Here is a 23,645-nt window from a genome sequence, read left to right as displayed (position 1 = left end):
GGCTCCTGGTTTCTTTCAGCATAAGCCTCTCTCTTTGGCACTTTTTTCTTTCCATACTATTGATCAGGCTTTCATGGTAAGATAATTTAGAGGCACAGCAAACTGCTTAAGGTAGCTTATGCTGAATTTCCAGTGCTGGCTGGCTTTGCCTGGAGCCTCTCCCTGTATTGATATATACATGTCAGCACTCTCTCCTTCCTCACCTCTCCATCTTGGTGACAGGTGTGTGCAGCCTCACCACCCCATTCCCCAAATGCCTCCATCTCAGCCTGACACCTCACTTGAAGACAGTTCTTGCAGGCTCAGGAGTCCTGCTGAAAAAGCTCTCTGTGAGGCCTCAGGGACCCCCAGATTTAAGGCACCACTGGAGCTAGAGGTGTTACTTCTCATCTGCTATCACAGCTCAAGGGCCTGGGGAGCAGGGGTCTCCGTTTTATTTCATCACCCCTTTTATCATGCAAGCACTCACTCCAGAGCCTGCCATGGTTCCCTAGTGCTACCCATATGTTAACTAACCTTTTGCCACAAACTGCCCTGCTTAGGCTAACTTTCTTCCTGCACATCCTCTCTCTACACCCCAAGGCTTGTGGGCTGACCCACTCCCTGCCTCATAAAAATGCCAAACTCATTCTCTTCTCACAGCTTCTGTACTTGATGCTCTTCCTGTCTAGAATAACTTTCTTTCTTCTTTCTCCCACCCTCAGTCCCATAGAGCCCACTTTAAGTTCCACCTCTTCCATGCAGCCCTCCCATGATTCTTTCTGAGTCTCCTAATGGGCTCCTGGCTGGATGACATGCTTCCTGATGGTAAGGACCATCACTTAGCCATCTTTTATTTCCCTCCCTCCCTCTCGGCATCTGGCAGGACTAGGTGTAGTTTGGAGACAGTTTCTTATGTTTACTTGATCTAAGCACCACTTTGGGGATTTGTTTTAGAAATACAAGTGCCCTGACTTGTCTGCTGGAGATTCTGACTTCATAGATTTGGGGTAAGATGCTGGGACCTGTATTTTCAAAAGCACCAGGATACAGGCTTTTGTTGAGGCAGGTTTGGAAAACAGAGTTAGAGGGATCATATTGCCAAAACACAGATCAAGACATAGCTGACAAGTTCAAGTGTTTTTATGAGAACAAAGCACAGGATACTTGAAATGTATGTGAGCCCAGAAATTCCAGGGTGTGAGTTTCTCCCACACGTCGTGATGTTGCCCCATTTTGGGGCTGAGAGAATGGGCTTGGGGTCTGCCAAGGGTTTGAATCTTGCCTCAGCCACTCATTATGGGACTTTGGACAATATATTTAACCTCTCTGAACCTCAGTTTCCTCATCTGTTAATTGAAAATAACAATAGGAACCACTTCCCAAGATTTCTGTGAGAATTAAAGGTCTTACACACAAAGCCCTCAAGTCCATGCTTGGCACAGAGTAACTATTTGTTACATATTTGTAACAATTACCAATGGGTGTTAGATTATTGAAGCCAGGAGATCTGCCAGGTTGTAGTTAGTTGTAGGCTAGAGGAAACACTTTGTTGGTGGGACCCGTTCCCCATTCCTTTTGAGAGGGACCACTTGGAAGGAACTCTTAGTTCTAATGCCAGTGCTAACCTACCACTGGGGCAGGGTACAAGGATCCCCAAGAGCCTGAAGTAGGGGAAATACAGACTGAAAAGTGTTCTATTTATTTTACAATAACAATATTGTGCTCCCAGCTTTGTGTCTTTGCTGTTTAGAGAAACTTTTTCTTCCTCAGTCCATGTTTATGCAGCGTCACAACTGAAAAGTATTTCTTGTCTTTGGGAGCTGTGTGTTCCCTTGTCCTACCTTTGGTCACAGGAGATGGAGAAGGTAGCTGTGGCTGGAGGACAGAAAGCCCGATCTTCTCTGCTCTTAATGCCAGAGGTAAAACTATGACCAAGACCTGGTCCAGGCCAGAACAGTCAGGCTACCAGGTGGTATCATTTAAGACAGAAAAACCCAGTGCATTTGAAAATGAACTTGAATGTGTCTTATATGAGGCGGGGGACAAGATTTCTTTTCCAAGCAATAGATCAATTGGTCAATGGATTAACTGATCAACAAGCTTTCTCTTAAAGGCAAGAGATACTTCTATTACCAATCATTTGGGGTCAGGAAAATGACAGGGTCTTAGTCTAGAGAGCAGGAAACTTTCCTCTTCTCTTAGGGCCAAAGGGCAGTTGGACTTGTACTGTGATGGAAGAAGACACCGGGGAAGTGTTGTTCTTGGGGAAGTTCATGGTCATTAGCACCATTTTGGGAACAGGAGTGCCATGGTCCCATGTTAACTGTAGTTCTGTCAGGGAGGTAGAGACGCTGAGCTCAAGCAGTCGTCATAAAGCCCTCTCTGGTCTGTGATCCCATGGTCCTAAACCTCAACAAAACCTTACAGGAAGAATTTAGTGGTGGGGCAAATTTAGCAGAGAATCGTCCCCTCTTAGACTAGGGGTCTCAGGAGCAGCCACCAACAAAGAAGCTGGTAGAGGGAACCAAAGAGGCCTTCCTGGAGGAGGTGGTGCTGGGCTAAATTATCAATCAGGTTTTACTGCTGAGCCAAATGTTTGCGGATGGCTTTAGAGGCCACTACTGACCCCACAGTCCCTCCCATGATCCTCAGAATTGACACCTCCAGGTGCCTCACAAGGATCATTTTAAGGTCTAGAAATTCTGACCCCCAACCCTCTCAGGCCTGCTGTGGACTGGATCTCTTTCCCCTCCTCGTGCAGGGCTATTTTCCCCTGGCCTTGGCTTTCCCTTTGGCAAAATATGGCATTCTCTCACTGCACATCCTGACACACGCTCAGAAATGACAGGGTTCTTGTGAGGCCAGCCTGCCAGGAGCAAGGTTTGCCAAAGCTGTACTAGAGCCAAGCGAGTGGACTGCGAGTGAGCAACGGGACTGCACTCGACCCGGTTCCAGGCTGGAAGGTGAAGCAGCCTCCCAGCGATTTCCTCCAACCTCAGAAGCCAGTTACTTGGTGGCTGGCAGTTCACATGAGGTCTCCCTGACATCTCCAATCAGGAATGCAGCTTGCTGGGGACTTGGAAGCAAAGAGCAGGGAAGTCATTAGTCGGCAGGACCATCAGCATGTCCCCAGGGACCTCAGTCTGCCTTAGCGAGCAATGGATCTGCTCTCGGCTGGCTCTCAGCTGAGCATCGTGAGGCTCATGTAGGGGTGGACGTGGACCTTCTGGGACCCTTTGACCACCTGAGACCTGGCAGAGCAACTCAGCCTTGTCTTTAAACCCATAAATCCTTGGATCTGACAATGAAAGAGAAGGAAAGGTGGCTGAAGGCAGATCCGTAGTTGCAGTTTGCTGACTCTACCAACGTTCATGGTTTGCAAACATTATTTAGTAAACAGATACAAGGATGGGATCAGGGAGGGGCCAGGAGCTCTACTCTTGACCTCAGAGCATCCTTGTTCCTGATGCAAGTCCCCTGCTCTTGACCCTGAGCTTGGCTCCAGATACATCTTTATGTCCTCTAACACGTCCCTGCCATGGTCTGACTGACAACTCCTGCTGGCTGCTACCCCCCAACCAGGGCTGGCTTGGCTCAACATGCGAGGGGTGCTCTGGTTTTTGGCTGGGAATATGTTCATCCCGCTGGGGGCTAGAAGGCACTAGAACAGTGTTTCTTAAACTTTAATGCTCAGGGCTCTTGTTAAAACGCGATTCAGCTGGGTGAATCCCAAGATTCTGCATTCCTAGGAAGCCCCCAGGTGGTGCTGATGCTGCCTCAGCATGGCGCCACATCGAGAAAGAAAGTGCCAGAAGGCTCTGCAGTTACTGCTCTGGAGTCAGGACTTGGAATTTTCAGAAACAGGGATCCAAAGAGCGCCCTTGTGACAATGATCAGCTGACTCTCCGCTGGGGCCACCTAACCCCCACCAGCAAGGCCCAGCCCTGCCGGAAGCTTGGAGACTCAATTTTTTTTAAATGTTATTTATTTATTTTTAATTAAAGCATAGTCGATTTACAGTGTTGTGTTAATTTCTGGTGTACAGCTAGTGATTAATTTATACGTATATATGTATTTCTTTTCATATTCTTTTTCATTATAAGCCACTACAAGGTTTTAAATATAGTTCCCTGAGCTATACTGTAGGACTCTGTTGTTTATCTGGTTTTATATATAGTAGTTTGTATCTAATAATCCCAAACTCCCAATTTATTCCTTCCCATCTTCTCTCCCCCCAGTAATCATAAGTTTGTTTTCTATGTCTGTGAGTCTATCTCTGTTTTGTAAATAATTCATGTCTCTTTTTTTTTTAAGATTCCACATATAAGTGATATTACATGGTATTTTTCTTTCTTTTTTCTGGCTTATTTCACTTAGTATGACAATCTTGAGGTCAATCCACATTGCTGCAAATGGCATTATTTTATTCTTTTTTATGGCTGAGTAGTATTCCATTGTATAAATATACCACAACTTCTTTATCCAGTCATCTGCTGATGAACATTTAGATTGCTTCCCCATCTTGGCTATTGTAAATAGTGCTGCTGTGAACAATTGAGGTGCATGTATTTTTTTGGATTGAAGTTTTCTCTGGATATATACCCAGGAGTGGGATTACTGAATCATAGCATAATTCTATTTTCAGGTTTTAAAGGAATCTCCATACTGTTTTCCATAATGGCTGCACTAAACTACATTCCCACGAATAGTGTAGGAGGGGGTACCCGATCTCTTAAGAGATACATAAGATCTGTGTTCAGTTGGGCTCTTAGGGGCCAGTATTCCCCTTTGCCCATTCTGATCTGTCCTGTCAGTGTTAGATTCCCCTTTGCATCCTCCCAGCTTCCAGGGCTGACCTGTCTCTCTGGAATGCCCAGTCAACTTGTGGCAGCACAAATGAAGAGAGATCTCCTCCCCACTCCTTCAGATTCAGTGCCAGTGTCACATTTCTCGGACCCAACTGAAAGAGTAACCTCCTCTTCTTGGCCATTCCTCTGACCTGGATCACAGAAGCATGACATCTGTCATAGTGCTATTGTGATTACGCATCTATGTAACTGTCACTTCCATGATCCTTGAGGGCAGGGAAAACTAACACCGCGCCTGGTGCGTGTCATGCATTTGTTGAGCCAACTATGCTGTTATTCCTGGTCTCTCTTTCTCAGAAGGCCCCTCCCTCGCTTCCTTGGAGACATTTCTAGGTTATATAGCTCCAGTTTTCTCCAACCTCCACCCTCCCTGTTCAGGGGAGTTAAAGACACTGATTCTCAAACTTGGCTGTGCTTTAGAATTAATGAGGGTATTTTTAAAATACTGACTCTAACCCTCAGAGATTCTGACTTATTTAATCTGGAGTGTGGCCTGGGCATCAGGATTTGTAAAAACTCCTCAATGATCCTCATGTGCAGACAAGTTTGAAGGCCATTGGGAGGCAGGCATTTTTGGTCAACACCCAGCACCTCAGCCTCGAGTCAGCCCTGCTGTCTGGCCCCGTCTAATCATGGGTTCCCCGGTGCTGGCCAGTAAGCTCTTCCACTGGGCTTGAAACTAAGCTCCTTCTGGTGAAGGTGGCGGTGGGACTCCACGGATAGGGAGCTAGCGGCTGACATAAGACTGACCTGGGTTCAAATCCCAGCCCCACTAGTGAGCTAGAGATTTGACTTGAGACAATTTTCTCAGTCTCTCTGAGCCTTGATTACCTAACGAATAACATGGGATAATGGTCTCTTAGTCATCTTCTACTGGGTAATGAACCATCCTCGAAATTTAGTGGCTGAAAGCATGACATTTAAGCTTTCTCGTAATTCTGTGGGATGACTGGGCGTTCTTCTGGTCTGGACTGGCTCTGCTGGGGCTGGATGGCCTAGGATGGCCTGCTCAGATGTCCAGCAGTTGACTGGATGTCTGCCTGGGTGATGGAGGTGGCTTGGCTGGTGTCTGCGCCCCCACCACCAAGCAGGCCAGCCCGAGGTGGTTCACAGGGTGGCGGTCACGGGGTTCTGAGATGCTACAACATCGTACTTTTCATTCCTCTTTTTGCTAACATTCCTTTGCTCAAGGTTAGTTCAAGGCCAGTCTAGAGTCAGTCGGGGAGAGAAAACCAAAGGACAGGGCTCTGCTTACTGTAACCGTGTATAATTCAAAAATGAAATATAGAATGAAAGCTCCACCAGCACTCCAGCTCCAGCAATTGGTCTTTTCCTTAGTGCTCTTGTGACCAGCAGTAATGGTAATAATGGCCCAATATATATGGACCCCCAGAAGTTAAGTCACTGACAACAGTTTTGTTTCTTTGACTTGCAGGCCATAATTTTTGTTGCAGGTGTTTCTTTGCAGGTTAGGTTATTCATTCATCTCAGTGAAAATTTTCAAATGAGTGAAAGCGCACCCTCCCCCTTCCTCCCAGGATTTTTATCATCCACTGGGAGAGGCATGCTGGTAAATGGAACCCAGAAGTCAACATGAACTTCAGATTGATGTCTGAAAGTGTCTTCGCTGCTTTCGCCTGTGTCAACCTGCACACAGAAATCCTTCCCCTTCAGAATTCCACACTAGACAAACATGTTTGTGAACAATGGAAATTTTACTGGAGGCTTCACTGGGGAAACAAAAAAAGGGGCACCTGGTACCCATCACAGTCATCAGCTTAAACAACCCATCTGGATGTTTCTGTTCTTCAAAGTTCCTCCTCTATTGCTCACCTCCAGGGGCGTTTTATCCACCACCACCCCTTCCCTGGAGCAGCCCCCTAGCCTCACTAGCTCCCTTCCTCCTCTTGCCAGATTCTTTTGCAGAAGTGCTGCTCCTCTTTGTCATGCAAGACACCACAGCTCCCTCTCTCTCTCTCTCTCATCTCCTCCACATCAAAATATTTCTTCTTCTTTTATTTGCAAAATTAGACCAACCCAGCTTAGAATTCAGGGTAGGAACCATCTTGTGTTACTCGACCATGTACTTTGAGATCTTATCCCTTGCCTCATCACAAAGGACTTACCAAGTTATTTATTCTGGTGTCTTCCCCAAGGAGACTTTTGTGAGTAAAACCCTTCTTCTTCTTCTCACAACTGCTTCTAATACCAGGCATTTTGAGTTTTCTGCAAGAGCAACAGGAAAGAGTGATACTTTCTAATGGAAGCATGACGGAAGGCTTCCTGGAGGAGGTGACATTTGAACCAACCTCTGATGAAACTCCTTTGAGAAGGATAGTCATTAGTTTCAAAATGAATGATTTTAAAATGTGTTCATCTTTCTGATTACTTAGCCAATTCCTCAGGCCCTGTTCCATCTTTGTGTGCCATCTTCCATGCCATCCTGATAATACTCTTAACTGGAGTCTTGGAGAAAGGGAGTTAACATTAGTTCCTTTTCTAGATAGTCACCAGGAGGGGACAAGAGGCCCAAGTTCCCACCTACTCATGGCATATGAGACATGGAAAAAAAACATTGGCCTTACAGTTTCAATTGCTCCCCCAAATTGTCCATGTGTCATTGGTTACTTCGGTTTTTGTTTGGCAGGGATTTATTGTTGCTGTTTTTCACATGCCTTGGATCTAGACTAATCTTGGCACTTAGATGTCCCCTGGCCTCACAGAATAAGATGCCTAGAGTTTGTCATCAGAATAAGCCAAGGACTGCAAAGAAATTACTCAGTAATCACTACATTATTTTATTCTTTGTGTCAAAAATGAGTTAGGTGAGAGAATTCATTCATCTCTTACTACACTGTGAGGGACAGAGGTCATTTTTCTCATAGGACTCAGGGCTAAAGTGGATGGTCTTCTAGACTTCCCTGCCACCGTTAGCTGAAACTGAAATTCACCAGGAAAAATATCTTCCTTTTGAGAAGATCACCTCCTGAAACAAAAACATGAACGCTAGTCCACTTGGAAGATGCAGAACTTTAATTTCCCACAGCATTTTGAAAGGTGTGTGTGTGCATGTGTGTATTTTAGGCCTCTTTCAGTTGCAAGAGAAAATGATCCAACTGAAAGTAACTTAAGTAAAATGGACGTTTCAGTTGTTCATACAAAAGAAAAGTCCAGGGTAGAATGGTCTTCAGTCATGGCTGGATCCAGGTGCTCAGATGATGTTGTGTGAGTTCTTACTCTTTTGATCACTCAGCTCTGCTCTTCTTCTTGTCAGACAAGCTCTCCCCACATGGTGTCATTGTGACCATCAGCAGCTTCAGATTGTGACCATCAGCAGCTTCAGACTTCATTCTGCCACCTTTGGAGAAATAAATGTGCTTCTTCCCCAGTAGTCTTTGCAAAAATCCCAGCCTTGTGACTCTATAACCTGAACTGGATTTTATGTCCATCCCTACACCAATTTTGGTGACTCTTAATTGGCCAGGCCTTGATCACACACTCCTGAAACAAGGTGAGTGAGGCAAACCCCAACCAGACTACCGGCACTAAAATTTGGAGGAGGACTGGTTCTCCAAAGAAAAACTTGGTTAAAAGAAGGGACAATGCCTGGGCAAAACCCAGAGCTGTCATTACAATGGAATGCCTACTTAATGGTGAAATAAGTAAAAGAAAGAAAAAGGAAGGAAGCTGGTAGGATGTGGGCAAGGAGCAGTGGACAGGTCTATACTAAGCGAATTCGGGTTGGCAGGCCTGATTTTCAAACCAGTGGCATTGATTGTTGGTAAAAGCGATTATATCTCAAGACCTAGACATTTCTTTTTTAACTTCATCTGTGTCCAGTAATAGCTGACGTTCATGAATGTCACTGTCAACTGGGATTGTTGGTCGATGCCAGGCAGCCAGGTAAGCAAACAGCTGTCCATCAAAACTGAAGGAAAGAGGTTCAAATCCAAGGCAGAGAGAAGTCGGGAACTTGGCCCGTGTCGTGCACCATGAGGGAAGGAGGGGAGGAGGAGAAACCTCGGCAATTTGTTTTTAATATTTTGCTTGTTCTGGATACGAGGAAAGCTGCATATATTGGCTTCTGCCTAATGAAAACAGAGGGGGAGCCAGGCTGGAAACCTGGCCGGGTTTCCTCGCACAATTAGGTTTGTTTGTTTAGGTCTCTTTTTATTTGTTTTCAGATGACTCAGATAGGAATACTGTAGGCCTTTCAAAGCAAAGTGTTCTTCTGTGTATTTTGGGTCCAGGGCTTCGCCAAGTGCAGAAAGCTTTGGCTCCCTGAGGTTATTTTCCTATCCAAGGGTTTTTCAAACGTTCAAGTGGAGCTGGAAGAATGCCGTTGCGAGCCAGGTTATTTTTCTTAGCAGACCCCAGCCTGGGGTTGCAGGGGGGGACAGGCATCCCAAACATATAAACACAAAAGTCCCCATACGGCGCACAGGGCACCCATTGTGCAATCTCTGGCGTGGCCTCCGCTGATGGCTTTGCCGTCTGTGCACTTAGCCCTCGCTGGAAACCTCTTCATGAGTCGGCCTCCTTCTCTCCAGAAACCGGTCCAGAGAGGGACTCTCCAATCCCTCTGTATCTATCTATAAACCTTTCAGCTTTGAAGACTCTCTGCTTTCATTGCTGAGGGTTGAAGTCTGACACCTCCGGCGAAATGCAGAGATATTTACAATCTGGGAAACTGCCAAGCGCCTGGCTGAGCTCCTCTGTCCAAGGGGAGCGACTTCACGGGGATGGTTTGCTCCTGGCCGGTTGACCCCGAGTCCAGGGCTTTGGGAAGAGCCTCGGGAGGCGCCGGGCAGTAGCCTCTCTACCCTTCCTGGATGAGCAAGATGCAGCTGAGGCAATGGCGAGACCACTCCAGGGTCCCTTCTTGGAGGCTTCTTTCCAGTAACTCTGCCTTGGCGTGATGAGTCAGAGGACAGAGACGGCCGAAGTGGTCCTGATTGTTTTCAAATACTAAGAGCTTATATAGGCGGCAGGAGCAGGTTTCCTAAATTCTTTGGAAGCTGGGTCCCAGCCTAAGAATCTCTGACGATCAGTCTCCCCTGCCCAGCTGCCTACGTTAAATGGAGGAGACCCGCCAACGTGTTGGCCGGAGAAGTACCTTCATAGTGAGTCACTGCAGTGAAACTTCTATTAACCAAGATTTGGTTGTTCAGTGCTTCTCTCCCTCTGAATGGGTCTGTAAACTTTTCTGCTTTTAAGACTCTTCCTTCAGAGTTTGAAGTTTGAAATCTCCTGAAGCTTTTAGGAGGAAGACGTATTCTATTGAAATTCATACATTTCAGGGATTTCTTTTCAAAGCACTGTCTTCTAGAGCTAGACCCTGGGGTCAAACGAAATTCTGCCCCATCTCCTACATCTGCTACTGCAACCTTGGCTGGGCCAGGAACCTGGCCCCGTGTTGGAACCTGGCCCCGTGTCTTAGAGGATTTGGGTGCAGGTCATTTAGGGGGAGGTGAGCCCAGGAAGCACACGAGGGAGAGGGGAGGTGACTGGGCATCTGGAGCTCAGTCCTGCTGGGGTCCCTGTGAGAGGCTGTGTGGAATATGACTCAGATGGTCCCACTGACGGGCAAGCAAGCTGCCCTGTTGGAGGTTTGCTCCTGGCAGGCTAACTCCCTGGCACTTCCAAACACATTCCCGCAGCCAGGGAATGTCCTCAGGCAGAGAGAGACATGAAGCCCCGGGCCAGCGTGGAACCCTCTGGAGGCCACTTCCGGGGTAGGTTGAGGGGCTATGGAAGGGGCACCAGCCTGTCTACAGCATCTGCTGTACCCAAAGTTGACATAAGGAAGGGCTCAGTCATCCGAAAAACAGGACTGTTTCCACTCAAGTGTGTTTACTGAGTCAGAAAGGTGGATGGATACGAATACCCGTTGGCATGAGTTCAAATGACAAAGGCTGAAAAGCGGAAGGTTTTGGTTCCACTCTCGGTTTGCTGTTTGGCCCTTTACTTAGCAGATGTTTACGGGCTGCCTACCTGAGTCAGGCTCTGCGCTCGGTGCCGGGGCTCAGCAGGGCAGAAGCCAGGCTCCGGCTCTGCCTCAGGAGACTGTAGCCTAGTGGGGGATGCAGACAAGCAAAGAGTTAATGCGAGGGAGTGGGACAGCAGCCGGAGGGGCCTCCGGTCTAGCTCGTAAGGTCAGGTGTCCCTTCCTTAACAAGGGAGGGGAACTTTGTTGCAGTGAGAAGGAACAGAATGTGAGAATGCCTGGAGGCACCAGGGCGGGCGTACTAAGAGTCAGGGCTGTTCTCCAGTAGGTGGTGAGTGGGAGTGGTGCCTGATAAAGCTGGACACCAATGGAGACCAGATCATACAGGACCCTGGCAGCCCCGCCACTGTGTTTCTGCTGTACACCAGAGCAACGAGGAATGGCTTTGTATTATTATTGCTATTATTTAAGTAACATTTACTTCTTTGTTTTATTGCCCCTTGAATCCCGTCTCTTCCTTCTGAGTTCAAGTTCCTTCTTCCTGAAGGCCATCTTTTATTAATTTTTCACTGATGACTGTGAGTAGTGAACTCTTTCAGTCAAGGGCGGATTCAGTTTTCTTGGGGCCTGAAGTTTATGCAATTTGGGGCCCTCTTTAAGAAAAACATTACAAACTATAAAAACAAGATTAAGAATGAAAGTAAATATTGACAATAAGAAAAAAAATCTTGACAGTTTAGAAAGCTGACAAATAAAACAAACATTATAAAATCCAGAAAAACAACTTTTTAAATTAATTAACTATAATTTTTTTTCTAACTTCTCCTCATGATGGTGGCTCTGGAATGACCATGGGTCTTTTGGGGATTTGAGTAGGAGGAAGATGAGTTGGCCTACATTTACTTTGGGTTTCATGGGCTATTTTAGGTGGTTTGCAGTCATCTCCATGTATAATTTAGTTATTGTGGGGTGTACAGATTTTAGAATGGCTTCCAGAAATACTCCTACCATCCACATGCTGCCTTGCCTGGCACACAGTGTCAGAGGTTGGATGGAGATGCAAAAAATCCTACAATACCTGGCACCAAAAATATGTAGGTGTTCGAGAAACAAGGTTTACAATGTTTAGAGCCATTGCTAAGTTTACAGACTGTGGAAAATTCTTCTAATATCAGAAATGTAAAATTGTAAGTGGGGGGGTTCATTATTATTCAATGTCTGGTCAAAATGGAAGTTTTATTCCATCAAGAATATATTTGAAGAATATGAAAATGAATATATGTACGTATATGCAGGACTGGGACATTGTGCTGTACACCAGAAATTGACACATTGTAACTGACTACTTCAATCTAAAAAAATTTTTTTAATTAAAAAATTGAGTTAAAATATATTTGAGAATGCAGTGCATGCAATTATAAATACATTATATATTTACAACTCATCATATGAGAAAGAAATTTCATAGAGGTTTTTCCAAAGTTGATAACAATCCTAAACACTGATGTGCCATTACCAAAAAAGAGTTGTAAAGCTTAAAGAAAAAAATTTAAGTTATCAATAATGGAAAACAAATTTGATTAACCATGTTAGAGGAGAAAATGAATTCTCTTTCTAGTTTGTCTACAGAAAATGATATTACAAAATCATCACATGAAGAGGTGATTAAAGAATATATAGCTAAAAGAATAAGTCTAAATGCAATATGGTACCCCGGATTGGACCCTGGAATAGAGAGAGGACGTAAAGGAAAAATTGGTGAAATCAGTGAGTAAATGACCCAATATAATCACAGGATTATTGATGATGCACAAGTTCAAGGATGCCAGGATGCCATTGAAGCAACTATTTGAATATTTGGATTTCCAAAGGCCAAAGCTAAAGCCAGAGGTGAAGAGCAGTTATTGGCCACGTACAGAGGCCAAAGCTCCACTTTGTTGCACCTCTTGACCAAACCCAGCCCCCTCCCACTAGGGCCCATTTAAGGTCCAACGATCACCCCCAGGACACCCATGGCATCAACTCACGTGCTAACCACCCTGCACTAACCACTCATGCGTCAGCCACTCTCATTTTCTGTGTCCCTTTTGTTTTTGACACGAGAGTTTTTATCTTTCTATCTTTACAAACTCAGCTATATATTTAAATTTCTAGGTGTTTATACTTATATATATGGGTTTCCAAGTTAGTTTAGCTCACCAAGTCTCTGGGCTGGTTTTCAGCAGGAGAGTGGCACAGTGAAGGATGACTTAGAAGGTAATCCTGGCTACAGTATAGAGAATGGAGGTGTGGGGTAAAACAGAGACAAAGATCTGATGGAATTCGATTGCAGAGATGATAAAAGGGGATTTCAGTAGGAGGACTCAGAGCGGAGAAGGAGAGAAGTGGATGGATTGAGGCACTTTAGAGGGACAGGAACAGAACTTGGTGATAGAGTGGTTTTGATGGCAGGAGGAGATGGGAGTCTAAGATGCACCCAGTGCAGGGGTGGGGGTGCAGCTGGGTGGATGGTGCTGCCATTTCTTGAAATAGAAACAGAAGAGGAGGAGGAGGAGGAGAAATCCTGTAAGGAAGATGAAGAGTTCAGTGCCGAGTTTTAGATGCCTGTGTGGTATCCAAGTGGACATCCCCAATTCGCAGTATGAAATACAGGTCAGAAGCTCAGGAGAGAGAGGTGACCACCCCGAACACGTGGATTTGGGACTTGCAGTGGGCGTTAGCTCTATGTAAAGTGCTTAGAAGGGAGCCTGGTGCACAGTAAGTACCATGTGTGAGCTGTCACTCACGGTCTCTGGAGTGGAGGAGACAGGCATCAATCACATGCACTGATACAAACGTCTAACAGAGCTGAGCTGATGCAGGGAAAACGTGATGTGGTGAAGCCTGTAACAGGGGAAATCTGACACAGACAGGAGAGTCAGGGAGGGCTTTCCTGAGGAAGTGGCACCTGATCAGAGACCTGAAGGATGAATAGAAGAAACTAGGTAACAAGAGGGAGAAAGAACACTCCAGGCCAAGGGAACAGCAATGGGCAAAGCTCTGTAGAGAAGGAGTTGTGGGCACATGTAAGCAGTTAACTGTTACTATGGCTGTGGGAGACCAGGGCAGCCTGTGCTTCTGGAAAGGGATGTCACCTCTCTGGGACAGTAGGCTAGAAAATATACAAGGTCCTCCTTTTACATCTCACATTCTGGAGTTCTGTGGTCCATTTTTTAAAAAGAAAAAATTACAAGATAATACTGGGTGGTGCTCTACATGTTCAGAGGAACTTCTCTAGTAATAAATTGTAGAAATGATCCCTGAAAGTACAGCCCTTGTGACCCTTTTAACTTCTCACTTTTATAAAAAGGATTCTATAGAAAAGTTACAAGAATAGAATAATGAGCTTCCATAAATTTCCAAGAGGATTTACCATTAAAAGTCTGCCGTATTTGCTTGTTTTATCATCTACCTACCTATTAATCAGGACATTTATACACATATATAATGTGTACATCCAAGTAAAATACATGTTATTATTAGCTGAGCCATTTAAGAGCAAGCTTCAGGCATCACAATCTCTTCCTTAAACACGTCAGCATGCATTTCCCAAGCATGAGGGCATTCTCTTACCTGACCATGGTACAGTGATTGAATTCAGGACTGGGTCTGCGATCCAGGGTTCTGGGACCTCTTTAAACATCAAGAGCCATCAACAGCAAGCCTCTACTGAACACCTGCTGTGTGCAAGGTGCTGTCCTCTGCACTGAGTGCTCAGACTGGTGTGAGAAACAGATCAGCAGGCAGATATCTACAGTGAGACGTGGAAAGCGCAATGGCAGATGTAAGCAGGAGCGCTAGGGGAGTGTGGAGGAAGGAGATCTGGGTAGAGACATCTAGTTGTTAATCCATGTCCATCTTCCTTTCTTTTTCTCACTACTGGGCCTTTGTACTAGTAGGGTTTCCAGTGTCCCCAACTCAAAAACTACCTTCTCCAGTTTCTCTTTTGGGAGACCAAAGACATATAGACAGAAGTTGTTGGTTAGAAATTCTGGGAAAGCTTATCAAACAGCCTAGCAAATTGGGAGGCACACACTTTGGCTCTTGACCCTTCTTCCTTCCTGCTGTTAGGAATGTCATTGAGATAGCTAGAGCTGCAGCAGCCATCTTGCAGCCATGAGGTGGCATTGAAAATTGAAGCTAATATGAGGAATGGTGGAGCAGAAAAACACAAGGATACTGGGTAATTGGTGATAAACTGGAGCCACCACAGCAACCCTGAATTGCCTCCTCCAGCTCTTTAAGAGGAAGGAATTAATGATCTCATTGAAGCCATTAATTGGGTTTTCTGTTACATACAGCTGAATGTAGTCCCAACTAATAAATCACCTGATACAATCTTGGAGATCCAGGGACAATTCCCTTTAGATTATGAAGGATAAGTAGGAAAGAATTGGGTAAAAGGGCAGACTCCAGAGTATAGACTTTAGCTTAAGTGTAGCAGAGGCCACTGAATGGACTTGAGGAGAGTCTCAGTATTGAATTTTAGTTATAGGAAGCAACAGAGAGGAAGTCATCTCTCTGATAGCTACACTTAAAGGAGGGGAAAGAATGAAGTCAAGAGAACTAGTAAGAGAGTCAATGTGACAATCTCTGCAAGGAATGACACAATCTTGAAATAACGCTGCACAACAGTGCTGAAAAAACAAGGGTTGTGCCTTCAGCAAGACCTGGGGGCCCATCTGGGCTTTGTGACTTACTAGCTATAATACCCTGAGCAAATGACACCTCAATGCTTCAGTCCTTTCCTACTTCCATGAGATTATTAAGAGAATTCAATGGGGCCACGCATGCACAAAGATGGAATCAACAGAATGCTAGGCCCAGTGGGATGGTAGGAGGGGGGAGTAAGAGAGAGAAAGGAGCTTAAAATATTTCCCAGACTTCTGTGGAAGAACCAGTTTGGGGAGAAAGACAATGATTCCAGTTTTGGATCTGCAGAGTTGGTGGTATCTCTGGCCATCTGTGTGGAGATAACCCGTGTTCACCTGAACATGGAGGTAGATACAGAGCTGGGCAAGGGTCTCAGCTGGAGCTCCAGGGCATGATATCACAGCCCTCAGGCGAGCGGATAGAATGAAAGACGAAGGCCAAGAGGGAGCCCTGTGGCTGGTGCTGGTGGACAAAGAGGAGTCATCAAGGAAACTGAAGAGGACTGGGTTCAAAGTCATAGGAAAAAGCAGTGTGTCTGAAAATTTAAGGGAGAGAAAATTTGCAGAAAGAGGCATCAGTAGCCTAAATGCTGCAGAATCATCAAATCAGATCTGAGAAGTTGGCCCAGGATTGAGGGACAAAGAGGTCACTGGGGCCCCATGGTTAACTGAGGGTCATCGGGCCATTGTAACTCAGGGTGATGATGGGGCTGGAAGGCAGAGTGTGGTCAGTGGAGAGGTAAAGAATTAAGGATCGAGGAGAAAACAAGTTCATACTGTATATAGCAAAGGGAACTATAATCAGTATCTTTTAGTAACTTACGGTGAAAAAGAATATGAAAACAAATATATGTATGTTCAGGTATGACTGAAACATTATGCTGTACACCAGAAATTGATACAACATTGTAACCTGACTATACTTCAATAAAAGTATATATGTGCAAAAAAAAAAAAAGTAGGATGGAGGAGAAAGTTTGTGTGAAGGTGAAGAGAGATGCAGCAATGGGAACTGAAAAGGAGAGGAAAACGCAAGGAAAGTAGGATGCTAGAGACTCAGAAAGGTGAGAAGGGCGGGCTTGATGTCTGTGAGAGGACCCAAAGCTCGACTGGGGACCTTGCCACGTGCCCAGAGAGTGGAAAATGGCCCACCGTGGGATTGGGCAGCCAGAGAGCCCGGCAGGGAGAGGCTGGGAAACTGAAGGGAAAGTCTCCAGTCTGAGCTTCTGCAGACAGAGGGCAGAGATAACATGAGGAAGATGGAGAAGGTGGATGATAGTGACCCGCACTCACACTATGCAAGGAACGGTGTCACTAGCGTCTAGACAAGCATCCTCACTGCGACCGTGTTCCGCCAGCGAGCACCTGAGACTCAGGGACTTGAGGACCCAGCTGGGACCTTGACGACCGTCTGAGCCCACGATGGCACCTTCATCACCAAGCTCCACGTGTGAGGCACAAGACAGTGGGGCCGCGAGAGAAGACACGGGGATGCGGCCCGAGACAGGAGATGGGTCTCAGCGATTTTGAAGGCAGGTGCGGAAGAAGGGCGGGGCGCGAGCAGCGGAGGCGGACACCGGAGCGGGATTCGCCGGGAAGCTGCCCCGCAGCCCCCGCCCCAGCCCCGAGTTTCCCAGCCGAGCGGCTCCCGCGACAGCAAGGGCCTGCGAGCATCCCCAGGAGGGGGCAGCAGCGCCCCGCGGAAGGCCCGCCGCTCCCAGGCCGGCAGGCGCGGGGGAGGTGCGCTACTGCTCCGCCCGCAGGTGGGTGGGGGGCCCCGGGCCAGCCCAGCAGGCCTGCCGGGTTTGCTGCTCCCCCACGGGCCCTAGCTCTCCTCCCGGGTTTCGCCCACTCGGGAGCAACCTCCGAAAGCCCAACTCCTGAATCTGCACACAGTGCTCAGCCTTTAGGATCATCATTGTCCACCTTCTCCCCCTCCTCTCCCCTTTTTATCTCAGACCTCCTCTGTCCACAGAAGCTCAGACTGGAGAATTTCCCCACAGTTTCCCAGTCTCTTATCGCCGGGCGCTGTGGCTTCCAAACCCCACGGTGGACCATTTTCCAAACTCCGGGCATGTGGCAAAGACCCTGGCCCAGCTTTGGGTCCTCCTGCGAACGCCAAGCCCGCCCTTCTCATCCTCCTGAGTCTCTCCAGCATCTCACTTTCCTCCTGTTTTCTTCTCAGTATCAGCTCCCACTACTCCAGAACGTCCTCTTCTCGCTGCGGGCCAGCCCCACTCCAGACCCCCACCTTGTGGAGCAGAGGCCCCCATGTCTTGCCTGGACCCCTTTCCACGAGGCCCCTTGTGGCGGACGGGGTGGCCTGCAGCTCTGCCAGGAAGGCCCCCTTGTGGAGCCCATGGTGGCAGAGAGGCCTGGGGGCAGTCCTCGCAGGCTCGCTCGCTGCTCCCCAGGCCTGAGTCGAGCTTCCGATCAGCCCGGACGTCCCAAGGACTCAGCGTAGCCAAGCACAAATATAACTCCCACCACACATCGGATGTGGAGGGAAAACAGAGTAGCCGTTGTTTTGCTTGGAACTAATCTGGTCTTTCTCCTGAGCCACACCCACTAGTTAGTGGGATGGGCAGGATAAACCTAATGTCAATCCAGTTAAACTTTGAGCTGATATTTTAAACCTTTCAGATAATGTTTGGTCTTCAGGGAAAGCACTCCGTGCCTCTGACAGCCCCCACTCCCTCTGCCTTCCGCTCTAGAAGCCAGTGAGTGTGGGGTGAGGCGGGTTTCTCCCCTCAGGGTACCAGGACAGTGGGTTCTCTGATCCCACAAAGGCCCTTGGATGTGTGCTGGCCATTGGTCTTCGGGAAGATTTTTTTTTTTTTTTTTTTGCCTGGGTTCTACTTGATCTCCTGGTCTCAGTACTCAAAGTGTGCCCCATTCTCACCCCTATGCCCCCAGACTGTGTTCCTAGTGACTTGGTGTCTCAGTTTCAGCCTGGGCTGCAGCCCTGCCTCTTTCCAGCAGCTCTCCAGTCTGTTGGCTGGGAGATCACCTTGTCTCAAAACACAGGCCCCCTCAGTGGGCCCACTGACTCCCAGCTGAACTTCTGCCCCATGGGACAGAAGACGGCCCGGGGAAGCTGGCCTCGCCCAGGCTGACCACGCGGATCTCCTTTACTGTGGCTGGGCCCTGGGTCCTAATGAGGCAGCACAGGCCATGGCTTCTTCCCGGAGTCCCAAGGGTCACACTCACTTTTCAACCACCCTCCCTTTGCAGGCCCAGAGGTGGGGACAGCAGGGCAATTCTGCTGATAGCCTGGCTATTTTCGGCCTATTCGTTTCCTCCTCTTTCTTTAAGATTCTCAGGTACAGAAAAGGGGTGGGCTTTTCCAGTACTTCGATTTCCTCTTTTCTGACTCCTGTGAGCCCTAAATGACTGGCATTGGTAACTCACTGTGTATATGGGAGAACTCCAAGCTTCAGGCTTTGTCTTAATGTACTAAGGGAGGAAGAAGAAGAATCTGGGAAATCCCTTCTTGAGATAATGGTCTGGCCCGTAAGGCTGGAACTTCCTGCAAAATCTTATTTTGAATGGCCAAGGCTGAACATTACCTGGGTCTCTCTCTGGGAGTTCCTTCTGTGATCAGTGTGTATCTGCATCCCTCCCTCTTCCTCCTCGTCTTTACTGCACACACACATCCCTCTTCCTAGAAGAAGATGGATATCTGGGGTGAACCTGGGAAAGTGGGAAACAGAAGAAAAAAGCATATTAGTGCCTTAAAACAGTATCCCTTGTCCCCTTTCTTACAGCCTAAAGGACTCTGTTCTCATTGGGTCCAAATTACTTAGCTTTTCTTTTCCTCTCACTGTCCTGTTAAACCCGCAAGTCTCTGTCCCTTTTGTTCACTTCCCAAAGGGGTTTGTCAGTAGCAGCTCTCCTCTCGGATACCAGGTGGAGATGCTTTAGTTTCCTACCTGCTCTAATCACCCTGAAGCATGCCCCAGCCCAACCCCCACCCCCTATCTCCCCACGCACCCCCTCCTCCACAGCCTCATCTCCCATCCTGCACCTGCAGGTAAAGCCCAGACCTCGGGCAGATTTACCATTTAGATGGTACCATTCCTCTGATACACAGGATGCGCTTTCCTGCCTCTGCACCATTGCATGTGCTGTGATCCCCGCCCAAACTTTCCATCATCCAGCCCTTTTCCAAGGCTCATCTCAGTATCATTTTCTGTGTGAAGCTTTTCCTGACTCTGCTAAGTCAATGTAATTTCTCCCTCCTCTAAGGGCCTGAACTACTTGGAACCCCTCACGTCCTGTGCTGTGTTTATAGCTATGTTTGTATTTCTCCCCAGCTACATTAAGATCTCTACGAAGGCAGAAACTGTGTGTCACTCAGTCATATATCTTCCACAGGACTACGGGGTAAATGACATTGAATGTGACTATCAACAGGAATAGCCCTAGACCAAATTTTAAAGTAGGTCCAAAGCATATCAACTCACACAAATAATTTAATTTCCCAAGTCTCAGTTTTCTCATTTGTTAAACAATTGAGTTGGGTTCCATGATAACTTAGATTATCTCCATCTCTGACACTCTAATTCTGCTCGTACTGTCTTGTGACCTGTGTGTGCATGTGTGCACACACGCACACATGTGTGTGTGTGTGTACGCACTGGGTTGGAGCTGAGGATAGGGGGTAAATACAGCAGGTTCCCTGTCTGCAGGAGGCCTGAGTTCATTAGAAGGAGACAACCCTGTGATCAAGTAAGCGTAATTGAGTGCAGAAGTTCTCTATGGGAAAGTGTCCAGGACATGGTAGGGGCACAAAGGAGGGAGAGATAGACAAAGATTCCAGAGCTGATCTTGCTGGGAGTGGGACACGAAAGCCTTCCTTGAAGTTGTGAGACAGAAGGGAGCACTCCTGGAACTCCGGTGGAGAGAGAGAAGCAAGGGGCGCCCAGTCTTTACTGTCATCGTGAGCCTTCTCTGACCCTGATTGGCCAGGACTAGGAATCATCCATCCCAAATGCAGTTCCTGAGATGTAGTCACAGCTGACACTTATCTGTTTGTTTTTTGTTTGTCTGTTCTTCATGGGGGAGGTAATTGGTTTATTTATTTATTTATTTAAATGGAGGTACTGGGGATTGAACCCAGGACCTCGTGCATGCTAAGCTCATGCTCTACCCCTGAGCTATATCCTCTTTGCTACAGCTGACTTTTAGACCAGCCCTACTGGTCTTACTCCCAGCCCTGGTGCCTTTCTCTGTGGCCGATGAGTCATCTGCAGCACCTGAGGTGGCCTCTGACCTGCTGCTCCTGCTCAATGACCTTCACCAGCTAATCTTCTTTCAGGAAAGAGCAGTGCTTGGGAAAAGGCAACTAGTTCCCTAAGGAAGTGACCCCTCCTCAAACTGCCCTCTTTACTGGGTCCAGGGGAGACGCTTTCTGCCCAGAATCCACAGGAGTCTCTCCCTGGGGACAGCTGAGGCACAGCCCTAGCCAGAGGAAGCTGTTCAAACACCATCCATTTTGACACTTGGCGGGATTAGCGAAGCACCTCTTCCCTCTGAGAGTGGGAAAGTTTCCAGAATGAGTCTGCCGGCAGAAAGGGAGGTTGAGCAAACAGGCATATTGTTTTCTCAGAGCTGTCTCTCTTGTTAATGTTTGGTCGGCCAGCCATGCATTTTTGGAGTGTTACATCGGCTTACGTTCAGCCTTCATCAGAGAACAATTAGGCCGAGTGTGGGGAGAAGCCAGAGGGTCGGGGACAACAGATGGGACTCCACTTACGTAGGTTAAAAGTTCAGTTGCCCCAGAGGAAGAAGACCCGTCCTTGGCTGGGGGAGTGAGGGGTTGGTTAGAGAGAAGCAGACTGGAACGAAGGCGAAGGGCCTCTCCTTTCTGAAATACCCCTTTGGGACGAGTCTCTGTATCTTAGGCAGTGGATTTAGTTTTCCACAAAGAAACGTCGGCAGCCCTGGCAGGATCAAGAAGCCAGAGGCCTGGTGCCATACTAAAATAGCAGCATTGCTGCGTTTTCCAGCTGAGGGATTACTCTTTGGTGAGCCAGAGACATTTGGAACATCATTTGGAAGCAAAACCACATTTTTTTCCGAAAAAAAAAAAACAAGGGAAACTTTGCATGCAATGAAGTCAGGGCTTAACTCTTAAGAGGAAGCAGTACAGAGGCAGCCACTGGGCTTTGCTGATGGAACCCATGCTTCTGGGAGGAGGATGAGTTTTCATTTGGTGAAAGGTCAGCTGGGGAGCCTGTGACGGGCAGAGGGCACTGTTGTCCGGAAAGGGTGGTCAGCAGGATGAAAGCGCCAGTAAGTTGGAAGAAAAGGACAAAAGATAGGAAGAGAATTGCATGAGCCAGCCTTTGGTCCATAACACTCCACCTTCAACTCAGCTGTTGAAAACAACCACCATTCCAATTATGCATGGTTCTGGGGGTCAGCAGTGTGGTCTGGGCTCAGCTGGGTGGTTCTTCTGCTCATCTCACCTGGGGTCATCTGGCTGCAGTCATCTGGCAGCTCAAAATGGGGCTGGGTAGTCTAAGATGGCCTCACTTACCTTCTAGTCATGGAGGCTGGCTGTTTGCTGGGCCGTGAGTCTCCAGAAACCCGCTTTGGCTTCCTTACACCATGGCCAGGTTCCAAAAGCAGCAGGAGAGAAGGAAAGGCTCAACTCGCAATCATTTTTCCAATCTCCACTTGTGTTCCGTTTGCTGTCCCATTAGCAAAAGTAAGTCACATAGCCAAGCTCCGAGTCAACGTGGGAGGGGACGACACCAGGGTGTGGAGCCAGGGAGGGAGCCCAGGCTCCACTGGGAGCTGTTACTGTAACCGTGTCCCCACAAGAAGGAAGTAAATCTGAAATGGAATCGAACGCCCTAACCTCAGTGGGATGCAAAGCATGCGAGTCAGAGTCCATATGAGCTCAGGCTGAGGGAAGAAAGGCCAGAGAATGATCTTGTTGGGTTTTTGGAATAAGCCTGCTATTTCCTGGGGATTTAGGGATAGGGAGATGCTCGGATTTGTAAGAATCGAATAACTCAAGTGAGTGTCAGTTTTAGCATCTCGTAAAATTTTATAACATCCCCTTCCTCCATGTTTGCATATATTTCCAACCTGAGAGTCCTCAGGCCCCTTCAGCCTATGGGAAAGATGGCGGTGTAGCTGCAAAGAGTCTCAGCAGGAAAACAGACACACCATTTCTAGTTTCTACAACAGATGAAATTGGTTTTACTCATGATGGAGGAGCAGAGAGACAAATAGGAGCAGAGGCACCTTGGGGATGAGCAACAGGTAGTGGGAGTGGATCACTGCTACCCCAAGCCTGGAAAGACAAGAGAGGAGGCCAAATTATAAAGCCCAGGAACTAGGGTGATCTGGTACAAGCTAGAACCGTGATGCGCTTGTGGGATGGAGTCTCCGAGGAGACAGACCCACTGCTGGAGAAGCTACCCAGGCAGTGACTTCTCCCTTCCTCGTAAGCCGCCATCTCTTGCTGGTGCCTCTCATTGGCTGACCCAGTCCAGAAGCCCACTGCTGCAAGGGTTCTTAGTCCAATGAGGCTGCAGTAACAAAAATACCATAGGCTGAAACAGCAAATACTTATTGCTCACAGTTTTGGAGGCTGGGAAGTCCAAGATCAAGGTGCCAGTGTACTTGGTGTCAGGTGAGAGCTCACTTCCTGGTTCACAGATGGCTGTTTTCTCCCTGTGAGGGAGGAAGAGGTGAGGGAGCTCTCTGGGGTCCCTTTTACAAGGGCACTAATCCCATTCACGAGGGCTCCACCCTTATGCCCTAATCACCTCCCAAAGTCTCCACCTCTAAATATGATCACTTTGCAGGTTAGACTCTCAACATACAAATTTGAGGGGGACACAGGCATTCATAATAAGGGGCCTCAGAGACACAGCCTGCAAGGGCTGCCCCTGTAACACAGAGCAGAGCAGGGGAAAGACAAGGAATGAATCCAAGGCTGAGGGGCCCAGGGCCAGCTCACAGTGCACGGTTACAGCAATCACCTGCATATTAGCCCCAGCTGGTAAAACAAGAGTCCAGTTCCCCTCAAAGTCCCATTGGCAATTTCTCTGCATCCCTGGGGCTATCTCTCGTGAGCTCAAGACAAAGTGTCCAACCTGCCTCAGTGATGTCCCAAAGCTGTTAGGAAGGGGTGCC

The 23,645-nt window shown here is 47.5% G+C and overlaps 1 long non-coding RNA gene across 1 annotated transcript in view; it reads right to left on the bottom strand.

Annotated features, from left to right (window-relative positions):
• Window positions 1–22,516, bottom strand: part of LOC141579413 (uncharacterized) — a 30,746-nt gene extending 8,230 nt beyond the window's left edge. Inside the window, exons 1-4 of the long non-coding RNA XR_012510698.1 lie at window positions 22,033–22,516; window positions 19,058–19,181; window positions 10,845–10,923; window positions 6,977–7,076 (exon numbers count right to left, since the gene is read on the bottom strand). This is a non-coding gene — a long non-coding RNA (uncharacterized LOC141579413). The remainder of the gene's footprint in view (window positions 1–6,976; window positions 7,077–10,844; window positions 10,924–19,057; window positions 19,182–22,032) is intronic.
• Between the last annotated feature and the right edge of the window lie 1,129 nt (window positions 22,517–23,645).

The sequence above is a fragment of the Camelus bactrianus genome, chromosome 2 (genome assembly GCF_048773025.1).
Source record: "Camelus bactrianus isolate YW-2024 breed Bactrian camel chromosome 2, ASM4877302v1, whole genome shotgun sequence".
NCBI classification, from domain to species: Eukaryota; Metazoa; Chordata; class Mammalia; order Artiodactyla; family Camelidae; genus Camelus; species Camelus bactrianus.
The sequence above is the reverse complement of the archived record's forward strand: the minus strand, read 5'-3'. Positions and strand labels throughout refer to the sequence as shown.